Source organism: Seriola aureovittata, chromosome 10 (assembly GCF_021018895.1).
Source record: "Seriola aureovittata isolate HTS-2021-v1 ecotype China chromosome 10, ASM2101889v1, whole genome shotgun sequence".
NCBI classification, from domain to species: domain Eukaryota; kingdom Metazoa; phylum Chordata; class Actinopteri; order Carangiformes; family Carangidae; genus Seriola; species Seriola aureovittata.
In genome coordinates this window covers 7,198,058-7,224,815 of record NC_079373.1, presented here as the reverse complement: position 1 = coordinate 7,224,815, position 26,758 = coordinate 7,198,058, and the positions used below count along the sequence as shown (strand labels likewise).

The window sequence follows — 26,758 nt, the reverse complement described above, 5'->3', positions numbered from 1 at the left end:
TAAAAATGGCTTTTAAAAAGAGGAAGGGTATTAATGTAAATATATTAAAAAACATCTATAACAAGTGGGCTAGTGTCATGTACCCTGCACAATTTTATTTGTAGGCGTAAAGCTTAACAGAAGGGGATTTTCCACACTGTTTCTAGGAGTGGGGAACACTGGATTTACAGTACAGACATGGCTCACTCTTTTCTCTTTGGAATTCACAGCTAAACAGGAAGCTATGGCCGTATTCTGCAGAGATTTATTTTATTTGCTTACAGGCCGCGGTTGACTCAGAAACTGGCTTTGCCTGTTGTATAGGACCTGAAGTTTTCTTGGCAGTGAAATGAAGAACTGCAAGTTCAGCCAAAATAGACAATGAAGCAGAATGGAGAAACATGCCAAATTGCTAGGGCAATTCAGTCCAGAGGCTCATTTTTCCAAAATGATTCACACTGGAAAGAAAAGCATTTCCCTGTCCTTAGATGAACTTAGTGTGCTCTCTGTCGGCTTTACAAGGAAGCAATGGGGGAGGGAGGAGAATGTGTGCACACTCGATCACTCACACACACACACACACACACACACACACACAAGCATACACATACACATGACCACGCAGCCATCACTGCAGATTCTTTGCTCACTGTGGAATTAGGTCATGCACATAAAAGCCCCAAACACAGACACAGATAAAAACATGCACTACTTTAAGAAGACGTTTTCAAAGTCACAGGGGGAAACCACACACATCAATTCTTCACAAGAAAAAAAGCCAAATGAGAAAAAGCCGAGCTGGTTAAGTGCCATTTTACATATACTGTACTCTGTGCTGTACACTAACTGCTTGCACCACAACTATGGTACAAACAGTGTTTTTTTTAGCTTATACTCAGTTTTCAGTGCAGCAGCAGCACAGTGGAGGAATGAGGGAGGACTACAGGCAAGTTTTGCATCAGTCAGCAGTGTCCTGAGGCTGGTTTATTGGCTTGTCTGGCTCAGCTGCCTGATAATGTTCACCTGTTCCTTCTTCCCACTGCAGGATGACAGTCAACAGTCTGCTGCGGCACAGCCAAGTACAAGACGCTCAAACGCGTTTGTCGTTATTTGTTCACCACCAACAAAAGACTTCAGATGCTTTAAAACAATATGCCGAAAACCAATGAACTACAGCAGTAAGTACATCGATAAGTGTCACAAAATAATACAATCTTTTTACAACAAGAAAATATTATCGTGCAGCTTGCTCATGTGCATCAGCACATCATGATATAAGCTTGTGTTGCAGGAGTGCAGCTCCCTTTGTAAATATCCACTCATTAAGTCTCAGAGTAAAATTAGATCTTGCACTAAGCAAACATTAAGCATTAGGTTACATAGAAAAGATAAAAGCCTTCTGTATGCTTTTGCCGGGAGCTTTTTATGCGCTCATAATTGTGCTGCTACCACTGACAGTAAATATTTGTGCAGCTGTTTTGTATTTCATCAGTGATATGCAGCAGATATTATATTAGATCAAAAGAACGATCAGTGAAAATGAGGAGATCGAGGAAGCACATTAAGGAACAAAACAATATGTATTCACCACAAACTACTGCATGAAAGTTATTATCACAGTGTTAGTTATTTTACTGTCAGACTAAACCATTATCTCTTCACTGTCAATCCTGAGACGCTGCTTACTCATCAGATTATACTCAGAAATCTTTTAATAGCTGCTGTAATATAATTAATGATTCACCCAATGTGCATCCAGTGAGCTCCGCACTACACACAGCTATTAACTGATGAGCTCTACAAGCAATAAAGAACTGGAGAAGAGAATACAGAACGGGATATGCACACACGCACACACACACACACGTCTGGACAGAGGCATGGACGTGTAGGCAGAATAAGCAGGCCGTATCATATTATACAAGCTCTCATGTTGTTGCAGGAAACTGAAAATCCAGGTAAATCCATAAAGACGAGGATAGAAACCAGTCAAAAGCCTTCAGAACCACACAAGGGTTAAAGGACTCTTTTCAAAAGGTGACAGAAATTTGAGCATCGCTGTGGCACTGGCTGCAAAAACTGTTTTCAGCACTGCAGGGTCCTGCATGAAGCTGAATGACAAGTGGGGGGTTGTTTCAACTTTTTAAAAGATGATTTGTCGACAAAAGCTTTGCTGTAGTTATCACCAGCTCTAATGTGCAGTTTTACTCAGAAGTTTGTTGTTCAGTTTCGCTCTGACGAAAATCCCTCACTCATCTTTAATCGACTTGAAAATGTGCAGCATAAAAGATGTTGTCATGCTGAAATGAGAGATTTCCAGCTGTTTCTGAATTCCACAGACACTGTTAAAGCAGTGTAGTCCGGTTATGCGAGGACATCGGCGAGAGGTCTTAGAAAGGTCTCATTAGATTGATTTCAGTGATAGTGTTTATGTATATTGTATATGTTTTTTGCCTCACACAGGGGTAATTTACAACAACAATAACAATGCATAACAAGCTGCAGAAAATATAAAATAAATAAGTTGCAGTTTCATTTTATAGATCAACAACTAATGTCAGAGATTTTTTTTTTGACAAGTGACTCTCTTTTTATATATATATATATATATATATACACACACTATACTTCAATTTATTGCACCTATTGATTCACACAAGATAATGCATCTCAAGGCACTAAAGTATTATCCTAACACACATTAACGTAACTTTAATGTGTACTGTGTGCTGTATTTTGACAATTATTACTTTGATGTTTTATGGTTTTAATAATTTCTTATCAAGTGTTCTTCCTCTATAGGTCGGTCTGACCTTGCAGTCTCATTTCAACTCAGTAAGTTATATTTATGTATATTTCTGAAGAGTTCCCGCACAACACCTTTTATGTACTTTTAAACTTAATGCTGCACCTTTGCCTCACTTCTTAATGATGCATGAACGTTCTGAAACACTGTACTTACAATTTTCTGTTTTCTTGACACTGCAACATCCCTCATCATCGCATTATCCGGTATCATTACAAAATTACATGTGGCTTTTAAGATTTTAAACTGATAACTATGGTGCTGAATGACTTCAATTAATCTGTGCTGTAGTTTTGTTCGTGTTTGCACTCATCAGCTGCACAAACTACACTGAATCTTCACACTATTGGGTGTGATGTAGTTAAACTAAACCTTTGTTTGTTTGTTTTTTGTTTTTCTTCTCATGACACTGAACCTTCAGTCATATGACATCTTCCAACAAGGGGCACTGTGCACAAATACAGGAAATTAACTAAAAGAACCACAACAGGAATAAACTCTCCACCACAGCACAAGTGCAACATTTAGTTTATAGTACTAGTATAAATTATAAAATCTCAAAGTCATTATCATAATATTAAATAGGATAATCTAACCTCATGTCAGTGATATGCAGAGAGATTTAACTGGCTTTTAAGCAACTTTAACACAAGTTAAAAAAAACTACCTTAAAGACAAAAATCAACGTACAGTCTCTACTGTGCACAAAGGCCACACTTCAAGTCCCACTATAAATATTCTAAGAATATGATAATGGCTCCTATAGTATAAAAACGTACATTTATTTAAGATTTTAACTTCACTTTTTGATGGGATATTCAGAATCAGTCATATGTGAAATACTTGTCGTAGGGACAAAGAAAAGTTGCAGTGGACTCACCATAACAACGCACCATGTGCTTGTTGCTTGTCAGATGAAAGTCTCCTCCTCAGCGTCCACAGTGCAACAGGCAGGAGTGGAAACCGAGGAAAAAGCTGCATGTTGAGGCTTCCTCTCCGGCTGCAGCTGCTTCGTGTTGTTTTGGCGCTTCGCAAAGTGTCCAGGAAGAAGGTCGACTGAAGAACTGCGTGCGTGTCACCGCCGCCGCCGCTGCTCTTCATTTAATTCAAACAGCCTAGAAAGTGATCCTCAGCCGAGTTATAATCTACGAGGTGGTCCGACGACTGTCGCGAGGACGGGATTATTCACATCCCAGCGAAAGCTTTTCATCTGTTTCATCCGCTGCGCAGGCTGTCCCCAATATCTCCGCACGGCTGCATGGCGAGTCTGACTCACCACACTGTGCATAAGGGCTGGACTGCAACTTATTATCACAGCCAACAAGGGTTTTGACTGGTAACGTTTGTGGGGAACCAAAATATTTATTTGGCCTCGTTTCGTTTTTGATAATTGTTTTCTGTGGGGAATTCAGGTCCTGGTGCGCATGTGGCTTCAGAGCGTTTTGCTGCTGGGGAACAATGACTGCAGAGTTTCAGCTTCATATTATGAGTCAATATTTGATGCTATGGGAACTGATCAATACCACATATCTGCTCTATTGAAGAGGTTAGGACATGACCTACAGGGCCTCATGCAGGGATGTTTTGTAGAATTTGCTCCATGAGCTGGGCCTGAAGTTCATTTACTTTGATATTTATGGTTAATGCAGAAAAATCATCACTGTCATACTTAATCAGCACAACATACTCAAAATGAAGGGGAATTTATGTAAAGCAGTAGAGGAAACATGAACCATCTGGTGATGTATATCTTAATACACACTTTAGCTGAAGAGGGATTCCAGTACATTTATTTACTTCACAGGAATTAAAAAGTCAGAAAGGTTAAATTTGGTCAGAAAAGTTTTTGGTAATGCAAAGTCACCTCATCAACTACTGCACTTGTGATAAAGGCTTATTAGTGTTACATCATGTTGTCAAACAGCTGTGGCCACCGCCCTGTGATCGATGCAAAATGTGACAGATTGCAGAGCAATTATTGTGAGCACCAGTTTTTTTTTTTTTCTTTTTTTTTTTTTGCTTTAAATCGTTCTACTTTTGAATACCTGCTGTATATTGCCAGATAGACGCCCTGGTTTGTACATGCATTGTGGAACCTGAGTGAAGGCTTTGTGTGCAGTATGCAAGCAGTTGCATTACAGCTGCAGAAAATACAGTTTATTCGTTTTCATCAAATTTGGTGAGTTGTATTGCAGGTGTTTCTGAGCGGATGTTTGGTATAAACACAATCACATTTGTGAGCTCAGCAGTCAAGCACCAAGTGTCCTCTGTGCATAGTGCACTTAAGCAGTCAAGTTACTCACTCTGCAACCCTTCAGACAGACCGAGTGGCCTTGGAGATGTTTTAATGGTGATTTGAGCTATCACTCAGAATAACTCTCACTGTATCTTAAGTTGCACCTGTTGTACAAACTGCTCTAAAATACCAGACTTGACAGACACTATACACAGGCTGCACTGACTTTTCATCCAGGGACACACAAACAACTTTTACCCAGCAACATGTTTTGCTCTGAGGCTGCAGGCAACTTAGGCCTCTTGATAGCCGCTATTAATACGAACCACCTCTCATACTGAGGTGACTCATGTTTCTGTGAAGCCTCACCGAAATTCATGATCGTTTTGATCCCGGTGCACCGCGGTGGCACAAGCAGCACAACCCTGTTGACCCCATACTGCATGGAGACAAGGGTAATGAGATTAGCCGTGCATGAGTGTGACCGTCGTTTGTGACGTGTCCTCGACAGGCTGTGCGTGCACAGCTTTCAGGCTCTGCAGTTCATGTGACAAAATCACCACAGTTAGGAGAGCGAGGATTACTGGGAGGGGTGATCGGGTTCACAGAGCGGCGTGCTCAGGGCAAGAGTTAGGCACCATGGGCTTATGCCAAAGGAAATGACGTAACACGTCAGGGATTTCTGACTGTTATCAGAATGAACTTCCTTCCACTTAATGATATTTGGTGAGTTCCATTTAAACGCAGTGGGACAAATGGTCCAGTTTCAGGCCTTTTTGTAATATTTCAGTGTTTTGTACAGTCTTCCTTTGCTGTATCGACAAATTTTACAGAATTTGTCCCAGTTTCATTGTTTTGATGTTTGCCTGATTTGTCTCTTTTGCTGTTCGGATATTCTACATTTCCTGGATGAGGGGTATGAACTTGTTGTTCTCACTGAGGGTCAGAATACGGGCATATTAGTATAGCCAACTTCTCGTGAACAGAGGGATGTGTCTACCACTTAATGCACCGTAACTCGTGGCTGCAATGCACTGTGGGGTGTTGGAGGTTTCGAGGGTTTGCCTCTAATACTGTACGGTAGATATGGCAGAATTGCTCATTCATATCGATATAAAACAGCAGATTAAAAAAGTAGCTCTTATTCTTTCATTCAGCGTAGACTAACATTAAGTGTTGTTTTCAATAAAATCAAGCTTCATTTTTGTGTGAGATCCGAAACAGTCAACAGAAAATTAAAATGCATAGATTTGATAAACAATTAATCATTAAAGTCATTTTTGTTAACCAAATATAATTCCAAATATTCTCCAGGTCCAGCTGCTTAGTTGTTTATTGAGTTTTCCAATATTTAAAGACCAAACGAATAAATAAATGATAATTATTTAAATAATAAAAATAATCATTAGTTGCACGCCTAATTGTGTGGCTGTGTGACATCAGATCTGCTGTGTTTGGCCATAAATAAGGGAGCAAGAATAACGCCTGAAGAGGATCCTGTGTGGTTGAAGCGTCAGTAATGTCCTTGTGAAGTAAAAAAACAATTGTGAACAAGAGTGACAAGTATTTTTCATTTTTCGAATTGCATGCCCAGCACCTGCAAAAAAAAAATCTGTGGGTGTGTGTGTGCAATATAATGCACCTCACAAAGAGCTATTTTAACAGCATCAAGAACTTAATGCTGTTTTTTTAATTGTAAGTTAAGTTATGGCTCTTTCAAAACAATTTGAATCTTGATGTCATGAGATGAGATTGTCAGCTCTGTTGATGGTCTGCAGAAGTGTAGTTGGCCAGAGTGTATGTTCGGACCGCTGACACGGGCTCCACACAGAAAGTCTCTGGAAGAAGTTTTTGCCCTCAACACCCACCCTGTCTGGCAGCTCCAGACACAGACTCAAGGACAAAGACACAACTATGATTCTGCCTGTTAAATCAAATCATTTCTGTCGACTTGATGTTACACTGTTCAGGAGAGACTTCTGCTCAACCTCACTGCTCTGATTAATTACATGCTGACCACTGGATCAGAGCAGTCGCATTAGATTCAGCTGTATTTAGCTTTGTTTCATCAGTGGGCATGTTTGTCAGTGTTGTGTACGTCGGGCAGAGCTTTCATGCTGCTTCATAAGGGAATTTCCTGAGGCAGCTTAAGGAGAGAAAAAGGCCACAGTTTACAGCACTTGAAGGCATGATATGGTTTTGTGTTTCCACAAGGAAGACCTCATGCCCATGTTCTGAATGCAAAAGGAATGCAAACTCCTTTTGTTTTGGTTATGTCCTGGTTTTCAGGACTTGCATAAATAATTGTGTTACTTGTTTGCTGTGCTGTACGATTTATCATAGTGTATTTTTAAAAAAGTCAAAACTGATCTGACAAGTTTTGACATATTTTTCCTCCATGCAATGATATATAGGATTTACATCACTGTATTTATTTATTTATAAAAGATAATATTTGCAAATATTATGCCAGAAGCACAAATCAATACTGACCTTGTGATAATGGGAGATTTGTTTTTCTGCCCAGGACAGCTGCTCATGGTCTCCGCCCACCCCAGCACCACACGAGTGGAAAAGCTAATTTTTTTTATTTTTGATCTAAAGTCACTCGACAATTGTGTGACGGACCCTGAATGCACAGATCCTTACCCTGTTTCTATACTCTGCTTCACACAATGAATCTCTTATGCTGCTTGATCAAGAGTCCAGACACAACATGTTTGCAAATGCAAAACCACTTGATATTTAGATTAAGGATTACGACTTACTTGTCTCATTGCCTTCTCTCAAATTCAATGGAGTTTACCATCGTCCATAAGCATGTGAATTCCAGCTATGGGGTAAAGCGATGAGGTCGCCTCTGACTGTGGTGAGATGTTTTGCTTGAATGCTCCTTGACCTAAGACTGTCTGGAGGCTCTTTGCACACTAAGCCATGCTTATTTGTAAACAGAATGCTTTGCTGAAGTTCTCCACGCTCACCCTCCACCCTCTGAATAAGGCCACTTTGCACAAAGAGACCATTCTCACTGGTGTTTGGACCTCATTTCTACTCTGTATACTCCAAATTTGTTGTGGAGGCCTTCATTTGCTTTGGATTGAGAAAATGCAACTACATTTTTTTTGCAAAAAGAATGTATTAATCAGTAAATTGAGCATTGTGCATTGGGGGTGAATGACATGAAGGCAATGTTTGATCTCAGTAGTTTTTTGGTGCCCAGACCACCAACCTGACTGACAATACACCCCCTAAAATGCTGCATGAAATCAAACAAGTCTGTAAACCAAAACTGGCAGCGGACCTCAAACTCTTGGCTGTCGCTAACTTTCTCACATTCTCCCTCGTGCTAGTCTGCTAAATTTCAGAGCTACCTCCTTAGGAAAACATGTTCATTAAATTCCCAGCAGGAGTCCCTACGTGGGCTTCACCCTGTCATTGACAGATGCATGAATGACTCAATATGCGTCTGGATTTGTAACCTGCGAGGGCTTAAGAAAAAGCCCGGGAGACAATGGCAACTGAGGCAAAGCTGCAGAGCCTTCAGTCTAAACAAAATCTCATTGTTCCTGTTTTCCACAGTTAGGGGGTTAGGCATTCCCTCAACCACCCCCCACCCCATAAGACTCCCAGAACCTCAGTCCGCTGTCCCGCCCCGGTCTCTGTACTCCACCAGCTCTGAGTGCTGTTAGTGAGGCTAGTAATTAAAGAGGGCTGCCTCTCAGTTTCTGCAGCTCCATGGGGGGAGTCCCTCCATGAAATGTACTCCTCATTCTGAGTCCAGACGGCAGCTGATGAGGGATTATCTGCTGGCAGAGGCATGGCATACTCCCCACCATAATCTTCAATTAGTTCAGTTCACGGTGATGTGTTGGGTGGACCTGCCACTACCTTTCCCACGGCTTCTTCATAAACCCCACACCAATTTCTTGAATAATGTAATGTATCACTTGGGGTTTTCATACAGAAAGTGTTAGATTGGTAGCTTGAAATGCCATCATTTTATTTTGTGAAAAATTAAGTAATTTTAGTATGTAATGTAAGTAATTAAAGTATTAAAATAGTAAGAGCCACACTTATTACACTCTGTTTATGTTAAATCTAAAAGTTGTTATTTAAGCTAATGATTTGTTTGCTTAACATTTTTCCTTTTTCCTTTTTAAAGCTATTAGGATACTTTTTTTTTTTTTAAATGACACAAAAACACATTAAAACATATTTGGCAAACAAATGTGTCTTTTTTTTTCTGTTTTCTGCAGTGGCCAATTATCTATTTGCAAAATGAATAGATCAATTGAATTAAATTTAATACATGAAAAAAGACAGGGAGAAGATTTCATTTAAATTGGGTAAAATTGCCACTTTGCTCATCAATCTACTCTAAACCATCCAGCACAATAAAGTGAAGACAGGGTTTTAGACAATTTTATACATTTATTAAAAATCTAAAGTTTAAATCTCTCATTTACATACGTATTCAGACCCTTTACTCAGGATTTGTAGAGGCCTCCTTTAGAAGCAATTGTAGCCTCTAGTCTTCCGGGGTAAGTCTCTACAAGCTTTGCACACCTGTATTTGGGCAGTTTATCCCCTTCTTCCTGGCAGATCCTCTCAAGCTCAGTCAGATTGCATGGGAAGCCTCTGTAAACTTCCTCAGGTCTCTCCACAGATGTTCCATCGGGTTTAAGCCTGGGCTTTTGCTGGGCCACTCAAGGACAGTCACAGACTTGTTGCGATGCCATCAGTGTTTTCTTGGCTGTATGCTTCAAGTTATTGCCATGCTGAAAGGTGACCTGTTGCCCTAGTCTCAGGTTGTATGCGCTCTGGACCAGGTTCAAGGACCTCTCTGTATTTGGCTGCATCCATCTTCCCTCAACTCTTACCGTTTCTCTGTCTCTAACGCAGAGATTGCCCCCATAAATTGATGCTGCCACCACCATGGTTCACCACAGGAATGTTATTAGCCAGGTGATGTGCAGTGCCAGGTGTTTACCAGACATAGTGCTTGGAGTTCTGCCAAAAGACTTCAATTTTTGTCTCATCAGCCCAGAGAATCTTTTTCCTTGTGCTCAGAGTGCATTAAATACTGTTTGGCAAACTCCAAGTGGGCTGTCAAATGCCTTTTATTCAAAGTGGCTTCTGTCTTGCCACTCTACCATTAAAGCCTGATTGATGGAGTGCTGCTGAGATGGTTGTCCCTCTGGCAGGTTCTCCCATCTCTGCAGAGGACTTCTGAAGCTCTGTTAGAGTGATTGTTGGCCCTTCTTACTTGGTTTGGTCGGACGGCCAACCCTATGAAGAGTTATGGTGGTTCCAAACTTCTTCCATTTCACAATTATTGAGGCCACTGTGCTCCTGGGAACATTCAGAGCTTTAGAAATGGTTTTATACCCTTGCCCATCTATGCCTTGCAGCAATTTTATTGTGGAAGTCAACAGCGAATTCCTCAGACTTCCTGGTTTTTACCCTGAGATTCAGTGTGAATTGTGGGACCCTATGTATATGGGTGCATGCCTTTCTACAGTGGGTCTAATCAATTAACATGGGACCCTATGTATATGGGTGCATGCCTTTCTACAGTGGGTCTAATCAATTAAATTAAACATCTATAGGAAGATTAAAGGTAGAGTATGTGATTCTAATCTAATACACTTTTTGTCCATTTCAGCCAAAATCTCCTCATGGTCCATTCGCTGTCCACTGTGTACATGTGCCAAAAAAACAATTTTGGTGTTCCAACACAGCTTTGGCTCTTTAAACGGGAAATAAACGAGTGGCTCAGAGCAACTATTCCAGCCAATCAGCAACAGGGGGTGTTCATGCTCGAACACAGGACAAGGGAAAGAAGAAGAGATGGGAAAAGTGGGAAGTAGGAGCAAAAGACTGTAGATCTGGTACATGCTAACGGATAGTGCCAATTTAAGGATCATCAGGGGAAGACGAAGGAGCAGTCTACCGTCTGTCACCATCAGACCGTATGGAGTTTTGAATGGGATTGATCGGAACTGCAGACCAGTGACGGATGGTGACGTGACGGCGGCGTATACTCCACAACTTACTTGCAATGTCAAGAAGGAGTCATGGCCAAGGAACAGCCAAAGAGGAGAAGGTCAGAGGAATACAAGTTGAAAAGGAAGTGCCATGATCAGGCAAGGGCAAAGAGCCTTGCTCGTGTGACTTTCCAATCGTGGAGAAGGAATGGTTGAACTGGGATAGAAATTCACTTATGGACTTATCTGCTGTGACTGGCCCACACCCTGAATGACAGGCACACAGAGAGGGCTGGTAAAGAGACTGACGAAGCCAGTCAAAACTTTAAAAACTTTTGTCCCGTTGGTAAAGTTTGTGATAGCTAATCCCAACTGGTTACTTAGCAAGCATGTAACGGTATCACATTTGTGTGTCTAGTAACGTAAAATTACTTGCCCACGAATGTTCGACTTATTGTCTAGTTTGAGAAAATGTGTTGTTGATGTGATGTTAGCTTTTAGAAGAGTTGTTAGTATCACTGTCTGCAGCTAGTGTGCTGTTCATTGGAAACTGTTGCGTCCTTGCAACTGTAGCGACAGTTTGTTGTCTGGTTGTTTTGCTCTGTCCGCACAATGTGCAAATGGTTTTCTAGCCATGAAAATTCAAGTTTGCCAGCACAATGGATTTATTTGGTTGGATGCATACGTTGAAATCCTATGCCAGATAATATCTCTGTCACTCTTGTTTTCTAGGCAATTAACCTCTGGTAATTTTATTCCATTGTGCTTTGAATGTTGTGTTTGTGTGCATGTCGTTTGTTGTTGTAATGACATATTATATTACACAGTTTATTTTGCTTCAGCAAAGACGATCTGGATTTCCACAATGCCGTTACCTTGACAATGTACGTCCATGAATTAGAGGGGTTGAGTTTCTGAAGGAGCACTGAAGGGAAGGGTGTATTTGTTTTGCTGCTGTTGAGTTCAAATAACAACAGTATTTCTCCGGAGTGGCTTCCTCCATCTTTAAAGCAAATAAGATGCACTTGATCACAATGTGGAGTGCCACTGCAAAGGGTCAGAATACTTTTGCAAGTAAAAAATTTAAGTTTGTTGGTTTTTTATCCATTTATGATTAAATCTACAACACAATAAAGTATGTAAAAAGTGAAGAGGTCTGAATACTTTCTGAATCCAGTATGTAATCAAGAACAAATGGAAATAGTACATGGAGAGGACATAACCAGCCTGCCAATCTATGATAATATGAGCTGATGTTACTTTGCAGCAGCCACCTTTAACTCTGAGGTGCAGCCTTATAAGAGACATGTTTTACAGTCATCAGAGCGCTGTTCCATCTCGGTTCATTTACTGATCGAACAACTGACAATTCAGGAGGTGTGTCTCAAATTACAACAGGAAACCTGCTAATTACTTTGCGTGAAAGATGTTTTCAATAGCTCAGTGTGGAGTTTTAAACCACAGATCAGTGACTGGGTGAAATATGAGTTCACAGTTCAAGTACAGCACATTTAGTTGTTTGAATCCACAATTAATGCATTCTTATATAAGAGCATAAGACTAGGATGCATATCCAGCTCATGTGTAGCAACTTATTAATTATATTTGAGCTACAAATATGAAATTATAATGTAATTTCCCACTAAATCAGCTACTGAAAATATTATCCATGCATGCTATCAGCCCAAGCTGATATCTGATAATGTCTTAACACTCTAGAGGCACTGGCTTGTAAACTCTGTAGGAGAGTATTTTCTTATAATTCTGCAGTACCCAGAACTCCTAAAACATTACCATTTTAATAATTTATCTTTCATCAGGCATCTCAAGTTCTGGGGGCTTGCATGTTAAAGTGAAACTGGGTCTGTATTAAACGAACAGCAGTGTTTGCAGAGGAACACAATATTTTGTGGATCCAGTTCCCAGTGCTTTAACATTGCTTGAGCTAATGTTGGAAAGTATTGGCTAAGATACTATATGTCACTAATAATAGTCTAATGCCAAGAGACTGTTCAACTGTAAATGTAGGGCCTTTCGGTAAATAATATGATAGGGGTCTATAACTCCATCTTGTCAGCGCGAAGGTTATTTGATCCATTCATCAAACGGCCAAGTGACAGCAAAAAAAGGTTGGACAAGGCGATGGTGAAATGAACTCCTCAGGCACTTCACCATCTCTCTTGTTAATCAGATTATTTTTCATGGGAAAACATCAACTAAATGTCTGAGAAACCTGGAAAATGCCTCATAAATGAGAAGACAAATCCCAAGTCCTGCTCAGATAACTTATTATTCTTCATATTATTCTTTAAAATATTAACAGTGACATGGATTTGTGAAATAATATTTAGCAACAAATGCATTTAACAGCTCTACCTAATGCCACAGGAGAATGTCTACCAGAATTTCCCTCAGATACCTCAATAAGTTAAAGACATTAATGGATCCAGTGGGTCCAACTCTTCCAAATGTATCAGCTCACCAGAAGATGACTTTATTATTACTCAGTTTCTAACAAAATTAAATAACCCCATCATATTTTTACCTGTTAGACGTCAGGTTGCATATGTATAAATATTTCAGTCATATTTTAATATTGATCCAGAAAAGTACTCACAGCAGCAGCAGCAGCCTATTTTCTGTTCTCCAGCGGCCCCAATGAACAGTCAGACCCCATGCAGGTCTAAGAGTGCAGTTTATGTGTCCAAGTTCAGGGCCTGGTTCGATGTGCGAAGAAAGCAGTCAACACATCAAACTGTGGAAGGATGGCCGTGGGTCTTATTTTCCTCAATCATTATCATTATCAATAATAATTATTTTTGAGGTTAACAAAACAAGTTCTCTTGTCACTGGATGATAAATTGATTTCTTTATGGCCTTGACACAACCCACACGGGCTATCATATTTTCATATGGTAATCATCTACAGTATTATCAGAGATACATCTGCAATAAAAGCCCATGTCATATAAATTTAATGTCATTACAGGAATTGGTACCTGTGGTACTCAAAAGATAGTTTATAGTATCAACACCAAACTTCTATAACATTACCATAAAAGCTGTGGAGTAGTGTTCCTCATAGTCAACAGTTTAAAATACACTGAGCTTAGAGTATGCCCTCCTTATGTCTGCTGATTATACATGATTTCATAAAATGTTTCATATATTTAGTCTTTAATCATGAGGGTGCAATTTGGTTAAGCACGTCTTTGTGATCATTACAATAAATATGGGTACTTATGTACTGATTCAGCCTCTAGGATCTTATGCTCTTCACTTGCAAAAGCAAAATATCTCAAAAATGTATAAGGAAAAGCCAAATGCCAAATTAAAAGGAAATCACTGTGATATGTGAAAAACCACAAGGCACTCCAATATCTCAGGCAAAGATCCCATACAAGAGGTCAAATTTAGTCATGACTACATCAAAAATAGGTTTAAAAGATCCAGAGCAAAGCATTCAGCTGGTGGTTTAGTCTAAGGTGCACAGCGGGTCATGTTACATTATTATAGGAGGAGTAAAAACTGCAGCAACACCCATAGGGTGACTCACATTCATGTGGAGAAGGGTCATCTCAGGTAAACTGATCACGTGGGCTCCCCTGGCACTTCAGGTCTGGCACTTCATCCTATTATTTTTGACAAAAGCTGGCCCATATGCTCTGTTCTGCAAGAAAGTCAGCCTGACACTGACACGAGGCCGGCAATGCTGGGACACAAACAAGGCTTTGGACTCCCCTCAATTTACCTGTGACCTGCTTTTTAAGGACAAGTCTGTCAGGATGGGCGCCCATGCAGCCAAGTGTTTTTGTAGATGTGTATGTGGGTCTTGTTTGTTTTCCTTTGGAGCACAGTGATAGGCTTAGATAGGCTGGCAGACGTGCCTTAACAAGATGTGGGGCAGGCCTTGATAACACACTCAGATGAACTGTCTATTTTCGGTCATGGGACTCCATGGACTAGCTCACCCCAGCCAGTGCAAATGAAAAACAGTTGGCTGCAGATTCAAATATCAAAATATAGCAGGAATCTTGTTTTGTTGCTACATTCATAGAAACACATGCAGCATGAATAAAACTGTGGCTCAAGCACATGTACACGTGTGTTCTGCATTCATTATGTGCATATATTTGTCTGTGCGGTGTGCATTGCATGTGTCAGTGCACAAGCGATTTTTGCATGTGGCATCTAATGTTTACCTCATGTGGCCCGGCCCTGTTGTTTGTCGGGACATTACTGCATCTGATCCCTGTCAGTGCTGTTGGATGGTCTCCATTTATGGGTTTTATCCCTCCGGCTGACCCAGAAGATCTTTGCCGATTCAGACTGTCTGTTGGGCCATCCCCACAGCCCTGCTGCGGTTCTCTTACTCACAGCATGTGTTATTCATCACATGTTGTCATGAGCTGTCAAAAGCAGCCATGACAAATGCTGCTTTTCTGTTTATGAAACGATCATGTTGGCCTCACACTTCAAACCACCATTATCATCCGCAGTCGAATGCCAGTGCTGTGAAAAAAAGAAAAAAGAAAAGCTGAGCGCACAACAGGAAAGGCATGAGTATAAAGAGTGGTCAGATTTGTGTATTTATCACATAACAACATACTCTTTTCCCTTATAACAAGTGACCTCAAAGAACTTAGAACATGAAGCAATCAAACGTTGGTCAATGCACAATACGATTACTGTATATCTCTTACCCCCCCACCACCACCACCACCACCACTGCTCCCGGAGATGACAAACATGCATTGTCCATGTCCATGGCCAGAACAATCACTTGCTTTGTGGTGGAACGCTCAAAGGTCAAGCGAGGTCAAGGATCTTTAAGAACTGGAGGACTGTAAAAAATGCACATATATGGGGAAAGGAAAATAGGACTCATTTACAAGAAGGCTATTAATAGAAGCATTTGCAGTGTATTTTACTGTAAACCACTTATCTCCAGTTGAAATCAAACCTCCTACTTGTGTATTTCTAATCTGTTCTCGCGTCTAAAGTTTGGTGAGCCTGTTCAGACAAAGCCGTCCCTCTGTCACAGAGCTGTGCTGAAGATATTTCGGCTGCTACACAGAGTCCCTCTCTGCGAATCTCCTTCGTTCCCTTCACCCCTCCTTCTTCACACAGGCTGAATCAGCACACTGGGCGTCCCCACCCCGGGTGTCGCTTTGCGTTGGTATCACCACAAATTTGCTTGCATCACAGACAGAGAGCTGTCTCCCCCAATGACAGAGCTCGAAGGGGAGGGGTGGGCGGGAAATGAATTTGAAACAGTCGAGATGGATCAAGAGAAAGACTCACCGACTACTAGAAAGAAAAAAAAAGTTTTGCTCAACTGAGATTTAAGGGGAAACAGGCATAATAAATCAAAAAGGGAGCTCATGGAGCTTCTCTGTAATGTTGTTTTGGCTCTCGCTCTCATTTTAACTTTTAAAAGGCATCTGTGTTCACTTTTTGCTGTGTAAAAGACCACAGAGTATTTGTCCTGATGAAATACACGGCCAAAGAGTTGATTCTAACTCTGTGTTATAATTAAACATGAAGCAAAGGAAGGAGATCAGTGTAAATTGGCGCATATGTGAATATTACTCAGTGAACTTCCATTTGACCCGTGTGATTAGAAGGGAGCTCGAGCAGAGGAGTTTAGTCGTGCAGCGAGCATTAGAGTCGAGCTGTTTCTGGCTCTGGGGTCTGCTCTGCTAAAAGGTGCAAATTGGTCTGGATCCAGCGAAGACTGATTGTGTACTTGTAGGAAATTTGGTGCACAATCAGTCAGTATAATTTACTGGGTCAGCGGATCTTGATTTTTATCTCTCCCCAAATCTTTGAAGCATTTGGAGGAAAGATAATCTAATTAGCAGCAGTATATTTTCTGGCCGTTTACTTCAGGATGCCTGCTGACACATGCAGAAAAAACAGACGGAGAAATCTTAAGTAAACAAGAGAGTATTAAATAAAACGTAATGAAAGCAGTTGTATTCCAGCTTGTCTAGCATATTAAAGGATGATTCCGGTCTATCACAACTCGGGTGGTATTTTTGGCCATTGTTTCTACCAGTACTGTCGCACACTGAGATCTGGAAAAGTTCAGCATTACTCCGATCAGGTTCTATGGGGCAAGAAACAGTTGGGTTGCAAACAAGCTTTATTTGCAGGTAAAAACTGAAATTGAGCACAGATGTAATGTCTGTAGTAATCCCTCACTGTGCGCTCTATGGTAGATCACACTGTTGTGCAAACTGGGTAACAATGTTATGTATGTCCTAATTTTCTATCAGAAATGATGGACAAGCCAAAAAATGAGGTCCAAATCGTGATATCTATTTTTAAAAAATCTTTTAAAGGGCAGGATGCAGCTGGACATGCACCATATGTTTGTAACTGTCAACAAAACCAACAATACAGTAATCCAGCTTCCAATTCTTTCTGACTTCCCTATCCTGTCTGTGGCACTCAGCCACAAGCTCGTGTGTCCCTCCTGAGGATGTAACTATAAAAAAATGGGTCATGAATATATACACTCTGGGCACTGTAGTTTTTTCAGATGTTAGTCAAACTGTAGGAAAAAATGTATTTATTGGGGACTATTTTTATCTGTGGATTCAAAATGCCAGAGAGCATTGACAGCAGCACAATGGTTTATGTGGGTTAGACTCAAAATAAACTACAGTGCCCATGTTTATCACAATGTTGTTCACTGTGGCTCGATGATGTGTTTTTAATTGTTTCTGGATAACAGTGGAGGTCTGTAGCACAGAGAAGGTAGCAGTAGTAGGATTCAGCTCATTGTTGCTTTTCATTACAATTGTTGATCATAAGAAAAATACAGAAATGAATATAAAATCACCAGACTTATCCATTAACAATGGTCAGAATTTGATTTCTCTTAACGTTGAGGTGCTCTTGAGTAAAGTCCAAAAGGCTCATGTTCCTAAGGAGGAGTGTGGTGACCACCAGTCGTACTGGGTGGGTGTACTGGCAGGTCCATAAAAAACTAATGCAGGGTGCTGACAAAAACCATGCTGCTCTGCAAGGTTTAAAAAGTTTCCTCCACGCAATCATGGACATGAATGACACTTCCTCACGAGGGAATAATCAGATCACGGAGTGCGTTTGTGATTATTATTCAGCTTTTTTACCACTACCTATATATTCCAGATTTTTAACGTCAATCCTCGCGCTATGAGAGGAGACAGCTCTGACCATTCATTCCGGTCGAGATCGGCCCAGAGATTGTATTATTAAGCAGAGTATTTACATATGTTTGATGTTTAAGTGCTTTGTGCTACATGCTAAAAAAGAGCCCCGTGCTATAATGCACTTTGACTTAGAGAAGTGAGCACGTCTATCTTTGATCAAACTCTTTTTGAATCTTAATAGGGGTACTGTTACTGTACAGCGATACGCCTTGTGGGACTGGGAGCCTGGGGTGTCCGGGCCAGACACTGTTTCAATCACACGGCGAGCTGGAATTGGAGGAGATGTGTTCCTCCGAATCCAGAAAGCCGTGTGCAATCAAGAGTCAAGAGGAATCCCCCCCCTCTTTACACACTCTCTTACACACACATACATACAGTCCACTGTAGTGTTGGCTATAGTCAGGAAGTGCTAATGAAGTTATTAATGATATTCATGTGTGCAGTGGCGTGCAAGCAGGGACCAGGCCTCCCTCAGCCAGATCTGTCTCAACTTCAGTTCATGGTGATTAATAAAGTGGGGGAGAAGAAAAGAGAGAAAGAGACTTTTTACTCTGAGCTTTGTCAAGTAAAAATGAGCAGAGACACGCCGCAGACATACAGATGATGCAGGCAAAGAGTGAAATAAAACGCTCACTTCGACAATAAGGGAATTGCTGCATATGATTAAGAGATTAGTGGTAAATCTCCTACTAATGTCCACAGTGTTGGGACAGTCCGTTATCGCGGCGCTAGTTCGGAGCCGTAAGCCACTTCTGTAAAGATGACAGCAATTAAGATGGCGGAGGGACTGGGGGTGGGGTGGGGAGGGGTTGGGGTGGGGGGGCAGTCAGACCTCAGCTCCATGCAGGCCGGATCCATTGGCTCCACTACTGGGGCTGCCTGAAGGAAGGACCTCCTTCCCGCTGCTGCCTCAATGCTTGTCCAACAACTCCCTCTGCTGGGTGTCCACATGGATCAGAGTCAAAGACCAGCTCAGTTTGATCAAGATCGCTGAAAGGTTTTATGCAAAAAGAGAGTGTGCATGTCCATGATCAGCTTGTCTTCTTTCTAGGATGCTTTTTCTGGCTTTTCTCAGTTTTTGTCTCAGTCTCGTAAAAGGAAAAAAAAAAAATCACTTCAAAATCTTTTTAATAAAAATTCTAACTTCATGCATTTCCTGTGCATGTTTTCATTTCATAGTCAACTAAGGGAGAATACAGACTGATTTCAAAGTGACACAAGCTCATTATGATGAATATTGTGTTGCATACTCTGTCTCCATCTACTGGGAGGACTCAGCTGTCACTTCCAGGTTTATTCCAGTGTCTTTCAATCAGCTGCTCAAGTTCATAGAGGTATCAAACTGTGGGTGTTTTACAAATACTTTTTATTCGCCAGAAAACACAAATTTGGGGCACTAGCTGTCCAACCGCCGTTTTTCTGATAATGTTAGCAATATTCAGGAATATTGCACTTGTCAGAACAGAAAAGTAATCCGTACAGGACTCTGCTGAAGGAAGTCCTGCACAGATCACATCACAAAGAACACGTTTTCGAACCGAACATTTCAAACATTTCACATTGAGATTACACTGTACTGACCTGATTGTTTGACATATTGCTCTAATTTATTGTACCACACACAGATGGGCTGTGATTCCCAAAGACATCATCATTCGAATGGGTTCCTGATGACAGCGGTCAAGTCTGAATTTCATACAGGAGTGCCAGGATCCAACCGCCCATTAACCACCAATATATCCCTCAATATATTTAATCGCTTGGTTATGAATGATTTATCCGTCCGACAGCTAGCGGCGCCAGCACTGTGCACGTTTGGGAGCCATTATTCTCTTCAAGCTAAATAAAGATAAAGGAAAGACAAATTTATTGCCCTTGTTTACCTTTGGTCAAAAAAAGTAGAATTGCATTGTCCACTTTTACTATCTGCCACTTTCTGTGCACTTTCTGTGCGTCTCCACCTCTGCCAGCAAGCATTTGCTACAAATTCCTCTAGATTCCAGTAAGTGGTGTCAGACAGCTTTCCTGGGCTTAACGGGAAATCTGTCTTTGGGGTGCAAGATTATAACCTCTGCAAACCGCTGGTCAATGGAAAAGTCCTAATCCACTCATAGGCCAACCACTCCCGGGTGTAATATTGGCTCCAGGAGATATGGAGGTGGCTGATTTGACCAAAAACAAATAATGTCTATGAAGAATAAAATAAATACTCTGAAGACCAGCATGTGGGGAACGGAAGAACATTTTGGTCTCTGTTTTCTTACAGTCACTTTTGGTTATGTTACAACTGAAGTCGAAGACCAGAAAATGCTGCTCTGGAAATGTGGGCCTCTAAAACTCAGCGCACCGTCCAAGATACTGAAGCGTTTACATTTGTTCATTAACTAATTACAAATGACTGTATCATCTGGGAATTCTGGGAGTCATGTCCTCATAAATGCCTTTTATACAACCATTACATTGACATTCCACAATTACAGCGGCCTCTCATCAGAAGCCGATGATGACTTTTACTCTTGCACTTGGCCTAATTGTTATAAGACTGTCCAAACAAAAGAGACGTTCTTTTAAATCTCTGAGGGAATGCATGTAGTAAAAAAGTGTGGCACCGCAGCAAAAATAAAACCAAATGGGAAGCCTTTCATGTCTCTGTAGTTTTAGTTTATAACGGGTTTTTACGCTATGACTGAAAATATCATTGTCCTGCTGGTGGCGGCTGAGGTAATGGCTCAGTGTGGAGGATGGCTCCCCTTCTGTGTGTCCACCAGCCGCTGTTGTCATCTTCACCCAAAAGCCTGACACCAGACAGAAGGAGGAACTGAGGAGGACATGAAGAAGACACAGGAAGAGGAAGAAGAAGAAGAAAGGAGGAACCCCCCCTCCGAGCGGCCACAGTCCAAGTCCAATGGAACCCTTAAGTGCCCTTTGACCTCGCTGTCAAACAACCCAGAATGCCCTCTGTTTGCAGTTCCAGTGGAGTCGAGTCTGCTGGTAGGGAGCTCTGGGTTTTTGGCAACACTGCTTGTCAATCTTCTGTCTCAGCGGAAATGTCTTCTTCCTGCTTGAGGGCAGACACCCAGACCGACAGACAGACAAACCGCAGGCAGCCCAGCGCTCTGGAGTTGAAATAGCAGTCACTTCTCACAGGAAGTCGTTGCTCACTGGGATGCTTCACTGCTCAGACACAACAAAGTGGCCTTTTACAGACACAAACACACAGGGAGAAAAGTGTGGGGTTAACCGGAGGCTAGGAGATGGATGAGAGTTGAAATAGGAGTGTGTGTCGACTGTGCTTGCAAATTGTGTGGTATTCATGCATTGGAACAGCTGGAAAGAGATGAAGCTGAAGTAAACAGTCCTAATAGAAAAATGGCCTCAGATAATGTATTCATACGGAATTCATTTCTACTTTGGAAAAAAAAAGAAAAAAGGCTGATGCAAGTCTCTGGGCGGTCTGGTCGCCCTTTGTAACACATGTGTTGGTATGCAAACTGATAGTCGGTAAACTGTCACCGATGTCACCAGGACGACGTCTTACACGTTTATTGTTCCTGACAGTTTAAGCGATTCTCACTGTGACCCTCCTGACCCAGAATAATCTAACTGTCTCTCCAGCATTTCTTCTTCGTCTTCTTTTCTGGCTGCGTCCTTACTCACTGTCCAGCCTCTACACGAACTACAAGAACCTCCCTGACCCAATTTAGATGTCAGATTACTGTTGTGGAGTCAAACAGGCAAACAAGCAGTGTGTGTGGCTGTGTAATGGATCCATCCAAACATTCCTTTGTGTATGTGAGGCCCCTGCAAGGTTCAGTGTGTGGCTGACACAACAAAGAGGACCTGTGTTTGACAAGCAGCCCGATGCCAGGCCCAGTGCGAGGCTGCCAGAGAAGCCCGGGACACTATGAACCCACCTGAGGGAGGAAGTCCAGCTCAAAGAGACAACGCAGACACACACATGCACACACACACACACACACACACACACACACACACACACACACATACAGAATCAAGAATGTATTGACATGTTAAAGCTTCATTTAATTCCATATTCTGGTCTTGTGACATATTTTGTGTCCTATCTTTGATGCTCTCAGCTTGTAACTCCTTCTCTGTGCAGATATTTACAGCTGGGATAAATAAATTAACGGGCTGTATGTTTTACAAGTATGTGTTGGATGAGATATTCTCAAATAACGATAATATGAAATAAGAAAAGATAAGAAAAGTAGTGTTTGCTGAGAGAGATAAAATAAGTGGGATTTTAATGGGACTTCTGAAGTCAAAAACAAAGCTGTATAAATTTGGGGTTTTATCTACAGAACTCTAATCTTTATGTGCCTTGTTGAGATCTGGTGTTTTACCACTTAGTGCTGGAACTGAAGGATATGTTAGTCTGGGAGAAGATAAAAACAGAAGACTTTTTAAACACAGACTGAGTTGGCGATCATCCAGAGGCCTGAGAGATGAGGAGAAAAGGCTTTTATCATGATAGAAATTGGGCTTTTCTTTCTTTTTTTCTCTTGCTACTCAGCCGTTTTAAATTCTGCACATGAAGATAAGACGTAACCTGAAATGTAGAAAGATTACTCAAGGTTCACTTACTGTTACATTTAATAACCAAGCGGACAAAGGCTCAATTTATTTTCACTTTATTGACTGCAACATGCAACAAACCCGTGTACAGCAGACCGTTGCACAGCGCCGTGCACACCACAGCCATGACAGAGCTTTCAACTGCATCTCATGGTCTTTCTCAGTGGATGGACAGGTGGTTGTGTGATTTCACCACCACATTGCCACGTGACCAGAGTTCCACGCTACTGTACTTTGATGATAACTGAGCAAACTGTGATTGACCATGTGATTGAATGAAAACCATGTGATTGACGTGGAAATGAAGAACAACTAACTAGCTATATGAAGACTATCTCCTTGTGCATGCCCTGTAAGTCACAACCACTGTTTCCCGCTATCTCTAAGCTCCACCAGCTCATTCTCGTATTCATCCATTCACAACCTGACACGCCGGCCCTAAGCCAATCTCTTACAAGCTGTCAAATATCATAAGTGTTGCCTCTCTCTGCTGTCATTCAGCTGTCAAAGCTCCACCCCTTCACCACCTCGGCTGTGGATGCCTGACCATCTCCCATCAAACCATCCAATCAGAAGTTTCCCTCTCATGAAGATGTTCCCATCCCTCATCACCACCACCAGTGTCTACGCTCCAGGGGAAGTTTCCTCTAATTGGAAGCACCTTACTCCTATGGACCAGTTCCCATGGTGATCCACTTCCTGCCTGGGTCTAAGTGCCGCAGTCTGTTCACAATAAATTGCATTTCATTTCAAATTTCTCACACTGTTTTGTTCCCTTAATTATTCTCTTTTAATTGAAGTAACATTGTTGTTGCTGCCTTCTTAATGCTGTTGATTTAATTATTTTTCATTCAGTCTAATTAAATGTTAATAAAATAAAATGTAAAGAGGTAAACGTTACAACAAAATAACAAAATGTACCAGCTGTTTAATGAGCTTTAAACTCGGGGGAGGAGAAATATTACCATTGCGTAACACAAATCTTGGCACAAGCCACGATGTGATTTGAAGGATGATTGGTCGGGCTAATTGCTCCCTTATATCAACAGCGAATCTAGCTTGAATATCACTTCACATCAGCCCTCCTGAAAAAGGCAGCACTGCAAGGAAATACTTTTGTGCCATTTCTTCATACCGCAGTCTATCAGGCCAGTATTATTAGGCCTCACTATACAGCTGCCAAGCCATCAGCGAGCAGGAGTTGAACGCCACAGATGGCCTTTACATATTACATATCCAGTGTTTGATGTCAGGATGGTATATGAAAAGACACTCTGACAGTGCCAAAACAGGAAAACCGCATTCCTATATCCAGACATATCAGGCCATTGGTATAGAAACCTCAATCTGCCAAACGCAATGCTGAAGATAAACAGCATGGATGGATTGAGGGGAATGGCATATGCAGAGACGGAGTGGACTGAGAATGGCCAAACACTTTAAAAAAAAAACCAAAAAAAAACATTTCAAACATTCAGCTGATTCACTCACTCGCAGTGATTTACGTTGGGTTCATCAGCAGAATAATGAAATTCAGAGAAAATTAAAGAGCAAGCTGATCGGACTTCAATATAATTTCATTGTAAATGTAATGTATGATGTGATTTAAGACTGTAAAAGAGATTGCTCTTTTGAAAATGCCTTTTGTAAAGACGGCCTGGAGTTAGTTTCTTATCTTTTTTTTTTTTTTTATTAACCTCTCTATAACCGAGCAGAGAAGTGAAAGCGAGGACAACAAGCTTCCTCTGGCTTTGTGAACTCGGTCTACCAGCTTCTTCCTGACAGCAGGTTTGTCTTCGTGACTGCCATTGTTAAGGAAATGAAATAGTGCATGACTAATATCTCGGTGACCCTGATTGGAATGCCAGAACATTATCAATTGCTGGAGGAGAAAACACGGAGCAAAATGTATCAGGTGCATTTCTGACATTCTACTTGATTTCTCAATGAACTTGGCCCTTGTTTTCCGAGTGTGACCTGAGGCCAAGCCTTCCCGGTTTGTGTGCGTCTTCACAAAAGCGAGCCTCAGAGTGTGCTCGAGTGGCAAGGGGACGGAAATACAGGCTGTTTGAGCTGGGTGCAGTGCAAACACAGACAGTGCACGGATCATTGTGTGAGGCAGAGCAGAGAACGAACGACCCGCTCGCACTGCAAACACTCCCAGCTGTTCAAGAGTGAGGTTAGCATGTGTGTGTGTGTGTGTGTGTGTGTGCGTGCATGTGTGGGTGAGTGCGCGTGTGCCCGTGCACTTGTGCCCGTGATATCTGCGGTCAGATACAAATATGGGGGCCACACCTTAAGTCAATGCTCTCTGTTTAGCTTTCACAGGTATGTAAACTCCAACGCCAAAGCATGCATTTGATGTATCTGCAAAGTTTACCCAAAAGGGGAGGAAAGTTAATACCTAATTCAGTTTTGCAATGTTATCTCATCCATATTCCTGCCTATTGAGGCAAAACCTGCTCACAATATTCACTAATAGCTCCCAGCCAATGAGACCAAATGTGCGCTGGAATCAAAGGTTCAAGATGCAAGTAGTAGCGGCCATGTTGGAGATACTAAGAACACCCTTAGATGTCTTAAAGTGAACCTCAAACTTACTGTTTTATGTCATTTATGCTTTATTAATGCCGTTTTTTGAACTCGAGCTGCCTTCTTGAAAATAAAACAGCAATTATACAGTTGAATTGTTGCTTCTGGACGTGGGGAACATATCATGATATTAATATTTCAGATGAAGCCCCGTCCAAAGTGCCAAATTGACATGGATTCTGTCTGTTCTCAGACCTTTTCTCATATCCTCAGGCTTATTAGAGGGCAACAGAGAGTATTGCTTGTATTTGCTCCACTGCACACAAGGTCTGGGGCCTTCGCTAGAGACACAAGCCATATGTCTGTCAGATTTTATTGTGAATGTAAATGCTTGGGTTTCATTCCCTGACCAAGGAGACTGAATGTGGTTTTTGTATTTTTTTTGTATTTTTTATTTTTTCGGAACATCAGTCTTTTTTTGTTGTTGTTTTTTGTTTTTCAGTGATGAAAATCACTTTTCCTGCATTTAGCCATCCCTGTCATCAGCTTAATGTTTCTCATCTTCTATTAAGTTAAACTGGACTGTGTCCATAAGAATTTTAAAACAGCAGTAACATGCCCTTAATGCACTCCACCATCTACTCCATGTCCATAAAACACATACACCCTTTCATGAATATCCCATTTTCATTCCAACTTGCAGAACCATCCTCAAACTGATGTGTCACAATGGCCTCTTGTCCATCTGATTTCAATTCAAGCATCTGCATACAAGTTTTAGAGAATAAAATGGCAGCATGAAGTGTGTGGCTGTATACATTATGGTGCGTTAGCATGTGTTCTATGTACAGTATCATAGTCTGGATGTGGGTACAGCCATTGATGGTATAGTGATCTCGAAGATAATATAACTTCTGTTCAAAACCCCACAGACAGCGTCAACTTCCTGCTCTGGTTTTTCAATGTATCGTCTCTGACATTTTGGAAGGAAAAGCTGAAGAGATTCGTTGAAACTCTTTTTGAAATCATATATTCAACAACTGATTACAGATCGCTGGTGAACTGGCATGTATGAAGTTTACAGACTTATTTTTCAGACTGTATTTCATTGCACGTCCCACTCATTAGTGAATATTAGCCTGTCAATCAGATGCGGCGACATAAAACCAGAAAAACAAACCGTCAGTTGTCAACATGTTGTCTTGTGGTAAATCATGCTGAAGGTGGCACTATGATCTGCTCTAGCAGAATTTATTCCTGCTGAACTATCATATAGAGTAATTATTAAGTGTTTATTATATTACTTTTGTGAAAACATACATACCCAGCTACAGTCACACACACATATACCCACGAGCCAGGTCTAGACACATGGCACAGTAGCAACAAATCCTAATCTCAGTCATTCTCAGGCCTC

General features: G+C 41.3%; 2 long non-coding RNA genes across 7 annotated transcripts in view; one reads left to right on the top strand and one right to left on the bottom strand.

Moving 5' to 3' along the window:
* The window catches only part of LOC130175866 (uncharacterized), a 52,617-nt gene extending 37,200 nt beyond the window's left edge, over positions 1-15,417 (bottom strand). For 2 of the 6 annotated variants that reach the window (XR_008828790.1, XR_008828791.1), the window contains exon 1: positions 3,666-5,743. This is a non-coding gene — a long non-coding RNA (uncharacterized LOC130175866). Of the gene's footprint in view, positions 1-3,665; positions 5,744-13,625 lie in introns of those variants that run through there. The other 4 variants (XR_008828793.1, XR_008828795.1, XR_008828796.1 and 1 more) reach the window with 3 other exon arrangements.
* On the top strand, positions 1,027-12,159 carry LOC130175868 (uncharacterized). The gene is made up of 3 exons (XR_008828798.1): positions 1,027-1,157; positions 2,782-2,814; positions 10,687-12,159. It is a non-coding gene; the product is annotated as an uncharacterized LOC130175868 (long non-coding RNA).
* Positions 15,418-26,758: the final 11,341 nt, after the last annotated feature.